Below are 13,564 nucleotides of genomic sequence, written 5' to 3' on the forward strand. Positions count from 1 at the left end.
TGCCTCTGTGCGAGTCCACTGAGCAGATTTCTTTCCAGGCAGCCTCCTCTAGGGCTGGATAATTTTTTCTGTATGCTGCATTCAGAGTGATCCAACGAGCCAACGGCTCTCACTCCAGACTCACAGCATAATTATCTGTCCTCAGATTAGACTGCCTGTTGTACCTCTGCATGACTCACTGCACACAACATACTGCCTTCCAAGAGGGCCCAGAACAAGGGAACAGGCTGCTCTAAGGGCGGATCCCTCCTGCTCTTATGCATTCTGAAAGTAAATGCTTTCACTTTTAATTCCAAAGAACGGTGGTCCACAGCAATCCAAAATTTGAGCAGCCCTGTTATAAAACAGCAGCGAGAGAAAATACAGCTATGGTCGTTTATGCATGGGTACTTTCGCTCACGTTCACCGCCAGTCTGTCTTGGTTGTTCTTTGGCGTTATGCATGAGTGTTCTCTCCATTAGAGATGACCTCGCTGCCAGCCCTCACAAATCCCGGGGCTTCCCGCCCCTCTGTTAACCAGATTCCTCCCTCTCCCCTGAGCTCAGCCCGCTTGAAATCCCCATGCATAAGGCAAAGCGCAGGACGTGCACGCTTGGTTTTTCTCACAGCACGCCGACAGCCCATTACAAAGCAGCATGTCAAGGGGCGGGGATTCAAATGCTTCCTGCTTCCTCTAAGATCTTTCTGTGTGGAAGGCTTTTAAAAACGAGGCTTGGGTTTCTCTTCCCCCCTCCTTCCTTTCAAATACCTCAGTTGTTTGTTTTTGTTCTTAAAAGGGTTTTTTATGTGGCAATTGGGTTGGGGGGGACTTTTCTCTCACTACAGCCAATTACAAAGCAGCATTTCAAGGGGAGGGGATTCAAATACTTCCTGATTTGAGCTTGGAGACTGCTGGTGCATAGATTCCCAACAGGAAAGTGTGCGTCCAGCGAGCAACGAACCTCAGGTAAAACTCCCAGGCATAAACCACCTATGGCTTCTCTACCCCTGTACCCGGCTGACTAGTGCCCTCCTCCCCTACCCCCCTTTGCCCCACAGCAGGTGGGAAAAATGGAGGAGCAGAGAGACCGGGGGGGAGGGAAAGCTGCCACTGCAGCATCCTCTTTCGCTGCCGTGACACTATTAGAGAGACAAGAGCGGTTTTCTAGGGCGTAACCTGGCAACCCCACCACACAGCCACAATTCCACACTGTCGGGAGGACGGCCGTGCGCGGCCCTGCTGGTCCACATCTTCCCTGGACTCCGAAACCCGGCCTCCCCCTGAGCGTGCTCGCAGCCCGTTTCGCTCGAAGGGATAAACAACGCTACATCGCGCCTTAAGACAAACATTGTTCGAGGGCTGCTTTCCCCTGGATCGACGCTGCAAAAAATCTTCACCAACTCCACACATTGATAGAAAGAAAGAAAGAAAGAAAGAAAGAAAGAAAGAAAGAAAGAAAGAAAGAAAGAAAGAAAGAAAGAAAGAAAGAAAGAAAGAAAGAAGGGCAGCTTTGCAAAGCCATGAGCTGCTTGACCAAAGCAGAGCTTGCTGCAATACTTCAGCTTCCATGCAGGTTTGGCTAAGCATCTGACAAGCCCCGCAACTACATAGCCTCAAATGGATTAAGATCGGGATGGGCAAGGCAGGTACTGATTGCTTTCAAGCCTTAAAGCTCAACTGTATAAAGCATCTTTATGCGTTTGCTTTTATTCTCTTCATTGCAATGCGTTTAAATGACTTGGGCCGGGGTAGGGTTGCCAGCTCCAGGATGGGAAATACCTGGAGATCTTTGAGTTGGGGTGTTGCCTTCCTCTGGGCATACAGCAGGGGTCACTGGGGGGGGTAGGGTTGCCAACCCCCAGGTAGTAGCTGAAGATTTCTTGCTATTACAACTGATCTCCAGCCGATACAGATCAGTTCACCTGGAGAAAATGGCCGCTATGGCAATTGGTCTCTATGGCACAGAAGTCCCTCCCGTCCCCAAACCCCGCCCTCCTCAGGCCTGGCCCAAAAACCTCCCGCCGGTGGCAAAAAACAATCTTGCAACCCTACTGGGGGGGGGGGGGGCAAGTATCTGTGAATTTCCTGCATTATGCAGGAGGTTGGACTAGATGACCCTTGGGTAGGGTTGCCAACCTCCAGGTACTAGCTGGAGATCTGCTATTACAACGGATCTCCAGCCGATAGAGATCAGTTCCCCTGCAGAAAATGGCCGCTTTGGCAATTGGACTCTATGGCATTGAAGTCCCTCCCCTACCTAAACCCTGCCCTCCTCAGGCTCCACCCCAAAAAAAACCCGCCAGTGGCAAAGAGGGACCTGGCAACCCTACCCATGGAGTTCCTTCCAGCTCTATGTGACTAAGTTGAAATAAATAAGCAAATAAAATCCATATTTATCAAGCAATCAAAGGGGCGATGAGCACAGTGAAAACTGCAGCGCAAACAAGGACACCCTATGTGAGGATGGCTCAAGGCAAATGTGCTTTAAAGAATAAAACTCAAAAGCCTTTTAGATTACCGGGATACCCTACAGAAGATGTACAGCTTTAAGGCTGAAGTCAAAACTGTAGCATAAGAAAAAAGAGGGCCCAGTGTTTGATCCGATAAACACTTAAAGCTGCTCAGGGGAAGGGGAAATAAAGAGAGGCTGCCTGAAAGGGCATTGAGGAAGAGGCAACCAGCATTTGGTTCAAAGGCTTCATTCCGCAAAGGACCCCCATGAAATCCTCATCTGGTGACCCTAACACCTGTACCTGTTTCCGGGAACCTCTGCAGCTAGACCAGCAGAGGGCGCTCTGAATCAGCAAAAACCTGGGTTCAAATCGTGCCTGGCATGAACTCAGCAGGTGAGTTTACGAGAGTCTCTCTCTCTCTCTCCTCAGCATCCCTGTCCCAGGTGCATCATGGAAAATTGCAATACAGATCTAGCTTTCAGGGCTGCTGGATGGATTAGGTCAAGCGAATATACAGAGCCAGCGTGGTGTAGTGGTTAAGAGCAGTGGTTTAGAGCGGTGGACTCTAACCTGGAGAACCAGGTTGGATTACCCACTCCTTCATATGAGTGCCGGAGGCTAATCTGGTGAACTGGATTTGTTTCCCCACTCCTATACACTAAGCCAGCTGGGTGACCTTGGGCTAGTCACACTCTCTCAGCCTCACCTACCTCCCAGGGTGTCTGTTGTGGGGATGGGAAGGGATGGTGATTGTAAGCCGGTTTGAGTCTCCCTTAAGTGGTAGAGAAAGTTGGCATATAAAAACCAACTCTTCTTCTTCATGAGGTACTTGCACCACTGTAAAAGAGCTGTGCAAATGTAAGTATTATTGTTCCTTTGAAAACTGGAGGAAAACACCCTTTCAGTTAAAGGAAAACTCAAAGGGGGTTTTACCAACCCCTTCTTTTAAATCAGACACCAACTTAAAACAAATCAGACACCAAAGCAAAACAACATCTCTAGACAATCACCTGTGGTAATTTGGGATGGCCTGTGGCTCAGTGGCAGAGACTCTGCTTTGCATGCAGAAAGTTATAGGTTCTATCCCCGGAATCCCCAGTTAAAAGAATCAGGTAGGAGAGGATGGGAAAGACCCTGGAGAGCCACCGCCTGTCAGAGAAGGCAGTCACTGACCTGGGTAGACCAAGGGTCTGACTTGTTAGTAGCCAGTTTCTTATGGATACTGTATTTGGGGAGGGGCCATGGCTCAGTGGGTAGAGAGCAGCTGCTTTGCTTGCAAAAGGTGCAATCCCCGGCATCTTTAAAGAATCAGGCAGCAGGTGAATTGAAGACCCTGGAGAGCTGCCACCAGGCACAGTACACAATATTGACCTTGATAGACCAATGGTCTGACTCTGTATAGTCAGTGTGACTATGCCGTGTCACATGAACATCTCCGTGTGTTCATATATTTTCTTGCGTTAGATAAGGAACAGGCTACCTTCCCCCCAAAAATTAAGTTTTGCAGTACACCCTTTTTCATGTGGGAAATAGCTATAAGGATCTTTCAGTCAAATGCAATGCAAACCCTACCTTTATAGCTACACTCAACCCAAGAACTGCTTTTATAGCATGAATCAAGATCCACCCAGCCCAGCATTTGCTTTTCAACAAGAACCAATCAGATGCCACTGGACAGTACCAAGCACAAGAGTGAAGGCTTCTTCCACTGCTTTGTCTGCATCACTGGGTATTCAGAAGTATACTGCTCTTGTACAAGGAGGCTCCCTTTGGCTATCACGGCTAATGGCCACTAATAGGCGCAATACACCGAGAGTTATTAGAAGATTTTGAATCACAATGAACTGTTGAACTTAATTCACACACATCAGTCCTCTGCGTAGGGTTTATTTTCTGCAGGATGTTAGGATTTCCTTCCCCCTGCATACAATCCCAGACCTCCTGCTACAGGGCTTCTTGAGTTAGGAAGAGTTCATATGAGCTTTGCACTGCATGGCTGGAAGGGGCTGCTCGTCTTCCAAAGAGATGCATGAGCAAAGAAGGCAGAACTCGCACCAAGATAGTAGCAAGTGTGATGGTCAAAACACCCACCAGTTCGGCTCATGTCCCTGTTCGTCAGTTGTGATCAGGAAGCCGATTTTTTGACGGACTGTTCGCCTACACATTTATGGTTGCTGGGCAGGTTGCTTCAACAAATATCCACTGCTCTGCTCAGCAGACAATTGAGCCAGCATGGTGTAGCGGTTAAGAGCAGTGGTTTGGAGCGGTGGACTCTGACCCGGAGAACCGGGTTTGATTCCCCACTCCTCCACATGAGCGGCGGAGGCTAATCTGGTGAACTGGATTTGTTTCCGCACTCCTACACACGAAGCCAGCTGGGTGACCTTGGGCTAGTCACAGCTCTCTTAGAGCATTCTCAGCCCCACCTACCGCACAGGGTGTCTGTTGTGGGGAGGGGAGGGGAAGGGGAGGTGAGTGTAAGCTGGTTTGAGTCTCCCTTAAGTGGTAGAGAAAGTTGGTATAAATTCCAACCTTCTTCTTCTTAAATACATGAAAATTAATCACAGATCTAGAAATGTCTTTCATAAATGCTGTGCCGTTTTGTTTAATCTTACTGTTCCATGTTCATCTTGATCTGGTTGGCTCAGCAGCATTTTTGTGCATGCATGGTTTTGCACACACAAAAAAAGTGAATTGTTTCAGCAGGCATTTGAGTTATTCAGTGTTGAACCAAACAGACCTAGTGATCAGTTCACGTCTGATTGCAACATATCTGATCAAATATTGTGTGCTCGATCGTCCACCACAAAATTTGCAGCCTCCCTAGTGGTAAGAAACAACCCCACAGATGCCTTCCCCCATAAATGGGAGCTAAGCCACAGTAAACCCATCTTCCCGCCCTGTCTTAACACATGCTCATCGCCGTGCGCTGGGAAGCACCTTGCAAAGATAAAATTAAGACCCAAGCGCACCAGCAAAGCAAGCCGTGCCACACAGAAGCAGAACAGCTGGAAGTTAAAGCTGGAACAATTTAAAAGAGAAGGAGCCAATTGTCACCAGCAAGAGCAATTAATCATTGCGACAAGCTGGCAAGAGGGTGGTGGTGGGGAGATCAAGTCCCCCCCCCCCACTCCGACTTGAAGCTTTCTGGTGAATTATGGACTCCCTCCATCAAAGCCAGATACAAATGAGTGGGTTGATTTAGCAATAATGGCAGGGAATTCCCAGCCACAGACGAGAAGGGGGAGAAGCAAGACTAGATGACCTCAAGGGGATCATTTATCAGAAGAAGAAGAGTTGGTTTTTATATGCCGACTTTCTATACCACTTAAGAAAGAATCAAACCGGCTTACAATCGCCTTCCCCTCCCCTCCCCACAACAGACACCCTGTGAGGTAGGTGGGGCTGAGAGAGCTCTAAGAGAGCGGTGACTAGCCCAAGGTCACTCAGCTGGCTTTGTGTGGAGGAGTGGGGAAACAAATCCAGTTCACCAGAGTAGCCTCCGCTGCTCATGTGGAGGTAACTGCAATCATCTCAAAGCTGGGGTAAGGGGAGAAATACACTGGAAGGGTAGGCTGAGAAACTCCCAGCCACGTAGCTATAAAAGAATTCACTTTATTTAATCTCTGATGGCGTTTGCAAACCTTTAACGAACAGCTGCCTCAAGGGGAAAAATGCATAACGAAGAAACATCGCCCTGGAAAGTTACTGGACACAAGGTATTCTTTAAACTTCTCTCTGAGAGCATCCCCCTTCCCCACAAGCACCCTTATCTAACCCAGTGTCCTGAGCATATAGGGAAAGGGAGCAGGCCAAACCCAGCAGGCTCCAACCTAGAAATAAATGCTACTATTGATAACAAATATTCACAGCGCCAAAATACAATCTAAGCAATATTCCGGAAGAGTTTAAAGACCATGTAAGGAACAGATTTGCATTACTGAGTTCAAGTGAATGTAAACCTGAAGAACTATGGGTGGTAACTAGAGATATTATCAAGGAAGAATGTGCAAAGACTATTCCTGTAGCCAAAAGAAAAGAAAAACTTCGATGGATGTCTGAGGAAACTCTTAAAATTGCCAGAGATAGACGAGAAGCAAAAGTAGAAGGTGACAGAAATAGAATCAAACGTCTAAGTGCAACGTTCCAGCGACTCGCACGTAGAGACAAAGAGACCTATTATAATAACCAGTGTAAAGAAATAGAAGAGAACAACAAAAAAGGAAGAACAAGAGATCTGTTCCACAAGATCCAAGAAATCAAAGGGAAATTTAAAGCATGGTTAGGCATGCTGAAAGATCAGCATGGAAATACCGTATTTTTCGCTCCATAGGACGCACCTGACCATAAGACGCACCTAGTTTTTAGAGGAGGAAAACAAGAAAAAATCTTGTTTTCCTCTAAAAACTTGTCTTATGGAGTGAATGCCGGCTGGGTGCGTGCGCGTCGGGACGGCGTGAGCCGGCGTTCCCCACCCCGACAGCCAGCTGGGAGGTGGGCGGGGCCGCACAGAGCTGTCTGGGCATGTGCGTGTCGGGACGGCACAAGCCGGCGCACGCGCTCAGCCGGCTCTGTGCGCACCGCCCATCTCCCAGCTGGCCATCAGGGCGGGGAACGCCGGCTCGCGCCGTCCGGGCGCGCAGATGCCCAGCCGGCTCTGTGCGCCCTGCCCGCCTCCCAGCTGGGAAACGTTATCAGATCATAACCCTATAGAGATGGTCTGGGTTCGAGGAAAAGCAAGATTAAGAAGATGGAAACTGAATGATCATATATTACGCAGGAACCCAGTCCTCGAGCAATGTAAAAAAGATATGAAATATTTTTTTCTTCACAATAATACACCACATGTCTCAAGTTTTATTATCTGGGACGCAAGTAAAGCTTTTATGCGGGGTAGACTGACTGCATTCAGTGCCAAAATTAAGAAAGATAAAGAAAAGAACCACAAAAATCTTTTGGGACAGCTGAGAGTACTAGAAAAAAGTTACCAGAATAAACCAAGCAAAAAGATATCTCAGAAAATAAAACTGACCAAGCACAAGATTGAGGCCATAGAAATGGAAGAAATACACCAAAAAATTAAATATGCAAAACAAAGATTTTTTGAGAAAGCAAATAAACATGGAAGATATCTTGCCAACCAACTTAGGCAACAGGAGATGAAGAGGAAAATTCTCGGAGTAAAAAGTAATGGAACAATATCTAACAAACAAGAGGAGATTGAAAAAGTCTTTGCTGACTATTTTACAAGACTATATGCAAAAGATGAATTGCAAGGGCTGCAAACATATCTACAACAAGCCCAACTTACAAAGCTATCAGAGGAAGACCAAGACAATCTTTCCCAAAAGGTGACTACTCAAGAAATTGTGGACGCGATAAGTAACATAAAAAGTGACAAAGCACCAGGCCCCGATGGAATCACACCTCAATTTTATAAGTTATATGAGCCACAACTTACACCTATCTTGCTATCTCTATTTAACAAGATAATAGCAAATGGAAAAATTCCTACATTGTGGCAAGAAGCTCATATATCCGATACCAAAAGAAGGAGCTGACCCATTCCTTCCGCAGGCTTACAGACCAATTTCTCTGCTAAATGTGGATTACAAATTATTTGTTTTTATTTTAACTAAAAGAGTTCAAAGGTTTATAACCAAACTAGTACATCCGGATCAAACAGGATTTATTCCCAAGAGACTTATGAGAGATAATGTGAGACTAGTCCTAAGGGCCATACAACATATAAAGTCGAAATCTGTAAAGGCGGCAATGATTTTTCTTGATGCAGAGAAGGCATTCGATAATGTTTCTTGGGATTTCATATTGAACACTTTAAAACAAGTTGGATGTGGAGACGCTTCAATCAAAACATACAATGCTATATATTCTACACAAAAAGCACAACTTTTAATTAAAGGAATTCTCTCATCAGAATTTAAAATCGAAAAAGGTGCTAGACAAGGATGTCCGCTCTCTCCACTGTTATTTGATCTATCAATGGAAGTTTTGGCGAACTATATAAGACTTGACCCAAAAATTAGAGGTCTTCAAAGTGGAAATGAAGAAAACAAAATCAAAAGCTATGCAGATGATGTTGTTTTAATCTGTCAAAATCCAAAGGAAACAATTACGCATTTACAACACCACATCAATAAATTTGCCAAATATTCTGGCTATAAGTTAAACAAAAACAAGATGAAGATATTGACATTCAACCTTTCAAAGGAAGAGGAGACTCAAATCTCTAAAACAACAGGATGTCAAATAACCAAACTTCCGATAAAATATCTTGGAATAAACATATCATCCCAAAATAAGATGCTATTTAAAAAAAATTATGAGAGAGTCTGGGGACAAATAGAAAAAGATTTAAACAGATGGTCAAAGATGGATATTTCCTGGTTAGAAAGAATATCCACTATCAAGGTGAACGTACTTCCAAGACTCAACTTCGTATTCCAATTTTTACCAATAAGCCTAACAGACAAAATGATAGAAGGCTGGCAAAGACAGTTAAACCACTTTGTTTGGAATGAGAAAAAACCAAGAGTAAGATTCAAAGTACTGCAAGATGACAAGAAAAGAGGCGGATTAGCATTACCAAATCTTAAATTGTATTACCAAGCGGCGTGTCTAACATGGATTACGGACTGGATTAAACAACCAAAGGACAGAAACATTACATTAGAAAGAGTTGATTTACAACGAGGTTTCCATAAGGCGTTATGGATCTCGAAACCCCATTCCCAAGCAGGAAGAATATCAGAAGATTGTGATATTAAGCCACCACTTCTAAATGTTTGGAACAAGTATAAAAAAAGAAGAAGTTCTTCCCCGCCACCAATAATGTCTCCAATGGAAGCATATCTAGAAGATGCTGTGCCAAATGTGCCCTACATAACATATCAAGAACTGATGAATTCTGAAAGGGAGATCAAAAGTTTTCAAGTCCTCCAAAAAGAATATAAGAATATCAACTGGCTGACATATCTTCAATTAAGATCCTGTCTTAAACAAGATTGTCTAAAAATTGGAGATATGAGAGATCTAACAGAGTTTGAAACAATCATAACCAAGAACAATCAGCACCTTTTGGGAAAAATTTCTTAGCGGTCACTGAAATAGGACTCAGAAACCGAACAGGTCAAAATTAACATGCTAAAATGGATGCAAAACTTTGGCGAAATGATAACCGTGGAAACATGGGGGAAACTGTGCACGCAAGAACTAAAATACACAGCAAGAGAGGAAGTAAAAGAAAACTGGTGTAAGATGTATCACAGATGGTATATCACCCCCAATATGATTTCCCGTATGGAACAAACGAACAAGAAAGAGGGGGCATGTTGGAAATGCCGGGAGACAGGCGGTTCTTTCTTTCATGTTTGGTGGACGTGCCCGAAGTTACAAGTGTATTGGGAAAAGATTCGTGGGGAAATACAGACAGTGCTCAATTTAAAACTTAGCCCGGATCCAAAAACTTTTCTGCTGAATATAACACCATCAGATTTACCAGTGAGACTCAAAGAAAAAGAAAAAAAAAAAAAGAAAGCCAACATTGTGGAAAGCTGCTTTCTAGAACAGGCACCCTCCTCCAATAGAGTGAAACAGCATGCAAGTTAGCAAAATTCCTCATCCCAGAGCCTTTTGCAAACCAGTAAAACATTCTGGTTAAATACGCTGCATCCACCGGCCCGCTCTGTTCTTATCGCTCTTCAGCTCCTGTGACATTTTGAGATGACGGCCCCTTGAACAAAAAGACAATAGAGGCAGGGGTTTCTGCAGGGATTGTTCATGAGCAAGCACCTGACTTTGGACAGGTAGAAGGAGGAGGAGGAGGAGGAGGAGAATTGGCTTTTATATGCTGACTTTCTCTACCACTTAAGGGAGAATCAAACTGGCTTACAATCACAACAGACACCCTGTGAGGTAGGTGAGGCTGGGAGAGTGTGACTAGCCCACAGTCACCCAGCTGGCTTCATGTGTAGGAGTGGGGGAAACAAATCCAGTTCACCAGATTAGCCTCCGCCGCTCATGTGGACGAGTGGGGAATCAAAAAGGCTATCCACAGGCCAGCGTGGTGTAATGGTTAAGAGCGGCGGTTTGGAGCGGAGGAGTCAGATCTGGAGAACTGGGTTTGATTCCCCACTCCTCCACATAAGCAGCAGAGGCTAATCTGGTGAACTGGATTTGTTTCCCCACTCTGACACAGGAAGCCTGCTGGGTGACCTTGGGCTAGTCACACCCTCTCAGCCCCACCTACCTCACAGGGTGTCTGTTGTGGGGAGGGGAAGGGGAAGGTGATTGTAAGCCGGTTTGATTCTGCCTTAAGTGGTAGAGAAAGTCGGCCTATAAAAACCAACTCTTCTTCTCAGAAGCAGGTAAGAACTGCCTCCTTTGACATAAACTACTAGGCAATTTTAACTGAGCCCCCCCCCCACACACACACACCAGTTAAGTGCTTTGTTTGTGGTATACTTTGTTGGCAAAACTCTCCCGACACTATGAAGGGATTTGCAGACCAAACAGCAGGCTACCCGAGGAAAGAAGGAAACGATCCGCTCCACCAACGATCCATGAACTTTTCTGCTGGATCCATCCCTATGTGTCCATTTTACACAAAAGCAAGTTGCTAACCCATATGGATGCAAAGGTCAGAATGAAAATACATTAGCCGTACTTTCTGAAATCTCAAGAGCCCGGAGGGTGGCTGGATAAGATTCCAGTGGTGGTAGGCAGAGCTTCAATGCCCTCTGTACCTTTTTATCCCTCTGCAAATCCATTAAAAATTGTGCAAAATAAAAATGACAAAATTATTCAAAATGCTAATGTAAATGCTTGCTATTTGCATAATGTTTCCAAATTGCAACAACGGCTAAATTTTTTGTAGCGCTGACTATGCACAGCCCTGCATTGTGAAGATATCTTTACAGTCCTCTTTCTGTGAGCGCTCTCTCAGAATAAGTTTTCTTCTCTGAAGAGAGGAAGTTCCATGCAACAAACATTTGACTTACCTCAGTGTACTTATAGTCACTTCTCTCCTTTTCTTTTTGACGTCAAGTCACAGCTGACTTATGGCGACCCCGTCGGGCTTTCAAGGCAAGAGATGTTCAGAGATGGTTTGCCATTGCCTGCCTCTGCAGAGCAACCCTGGAATTCATTGGTGACCACCTGTCCTAACCAGGGCCGACCCTGCTTAGCTTCTGAGATTTGATGTGATCAGCCTAACCTGGGCTATCAGGGTGAGGTCAAAGCCGCTTAGCAGTCTGGTTACATCAATTGTCTGTCAGGTAGCAAGTAAAATCTTTCCATGCTGATCAGAAATCACACACACGAACACACGAAGCTGCCTTATACTGAATCAGACTCTCGGTCCATCGAAGTTAGTACTGTCTACTCAGACTGGCAGCGGCTCTCCAGGATCCCAGGCAGGGGTCTTTCACATCACCTACTAGCCTGGTCCCTTTAACTGGAGATGCCGGGGACTGAACCTGGGACCTTCTGCATGCCAAGCAGAGGCTCTACCACTGAGCCACGGCCCCTCCCAATCCTGGGAACCTGAATTAGTGGTGGTAGCAAAACAATTCTTACTACTTGGTAAGATGATAGAAATGACCAGCTTACCAAGTGATCACACAACCACTGCAATAAGTTACTTTGTGGTATACGATTGTTTGAATTCATCCAGAGAGACGTAAGTATTCCTGTTTAAAAAGAAGGGCCTGTCTAGTAGATCAGCTTTTTCCAAGATTTTTTTTTTAAGTTGACTTTCTGTGCAATCGGGACCCTGTGAGAAGACCCTCACAAGCAAAACTACAATCCATACACCCTGGAAAGTTTGAGAGAGAAGAAGGCCAAGCCAGGGCTTGCATTGCCAGTACCTGCTGGGCACATTCACACGAATATTTCCGCAAAATCTCAGAGGAAAGTGAATCGTAAGAACATAAGAAAAGCCCTGCTGGATCAGACCAAGGCCCATCAAGTCCAGCAGTCTGTTCACACGGTGGCCAACCAGGTGCCTCTAGGAAGCCCCCAAACAAGACAACTGCAGCAGCACCATCCTGCCTGTGTTCCCCAGCACCTAAGACAATAGGCATGTTCCTCTGATTCTGGAGAGAATAGGTATGCATCATAACTACCGGTAGTATCCATTTTAACTAGTAGCCATGAATACCCCTTTCCTCTATGAACATGTCCACTCCCCTCTTAAAGACTTCCAAGTTGGCAGCCATCACCACATTTTGGGGCAGGGAGTCCCACCATTTAAGTATGCGTTGTGTGAAGAAATGCTTCCTTTTATCCGTTTTAAATCTCTCACCCTCCCGCGTTCTAGTATTATGGGAGAGGGAGAAAAACTTCTCCCTGTCCACTCTCTCCAAACTGTGCATAATTTTATAGACCTCTATCATGTCTCCCCTCAGCCGCCAACTTTCCAAGCTAAACAGCCCTAATCGTGTTGTCCTCACATGCAAAAGAAAAAGAAAGAGCGAAAGGAAGAACAAAAGACATCCCAGTCCTATGGTCATTGATGAGAATAAAGCTGTTAAAGCACTTTGAGGCTCTAACTGAAATACCTGCTTGTGCAAATGCACGGTCTTTACGAGAGCCAGTGTGGTGTAGTGGTTACGAGTGGCGGACTCTAATCTGGAGAACTGGGTTCGATTCCCCACTCCTCCACACGAAGCATGACGGGTGACCTTGGGCCAGTCACAGCTCTCTCAGAACTCTCTCAGCCCAGGCGGAGGCAGGCAATGGCAAACCACCTCCCAACGAACGTCTCTTGCCATGAAAACCCTGCGGGGTCAGCTGTGACTTTATGGCACTTTCCTCCACCACCGCGGTCTTTAGATGAACCAATTTATATATAGGGATTGCAGTCCGAAAAAAATAGCTGTGAATCCCTGGTTATGCACACATACAGGTATCTGCATATTTACACATGTAGGCATGAACACTTGCTGGCATGCAAGTTTACCAGGAGAGACTCTCGCAAAATTCTCAGCCTTGATTGAGTCACCATTTAGAGGCAATTGTGGGAGCCGTTTTAATTCTCACAGTCCGTCTCGCCTAACGGATGGCACGAATCATTACAAGTGTTATCGTGAGTCAGAGACTAGTCCAGCTG

The sequence above is a fragment of the Euleptes europaea genome, chromosome 1, assembly GCF_029931775.1.
Source record: "Euleptes europaea isolate rEulEur1 chromosome 1, rEulEur1.hap1, whole genome shotgun sequence".
Lineage (NCBI taxonomy): Eukaryota > Metazoa > Chordata > Lepidosauria > Squamata > Sphaerodactylidae > Euleptes > Euleptes europaea.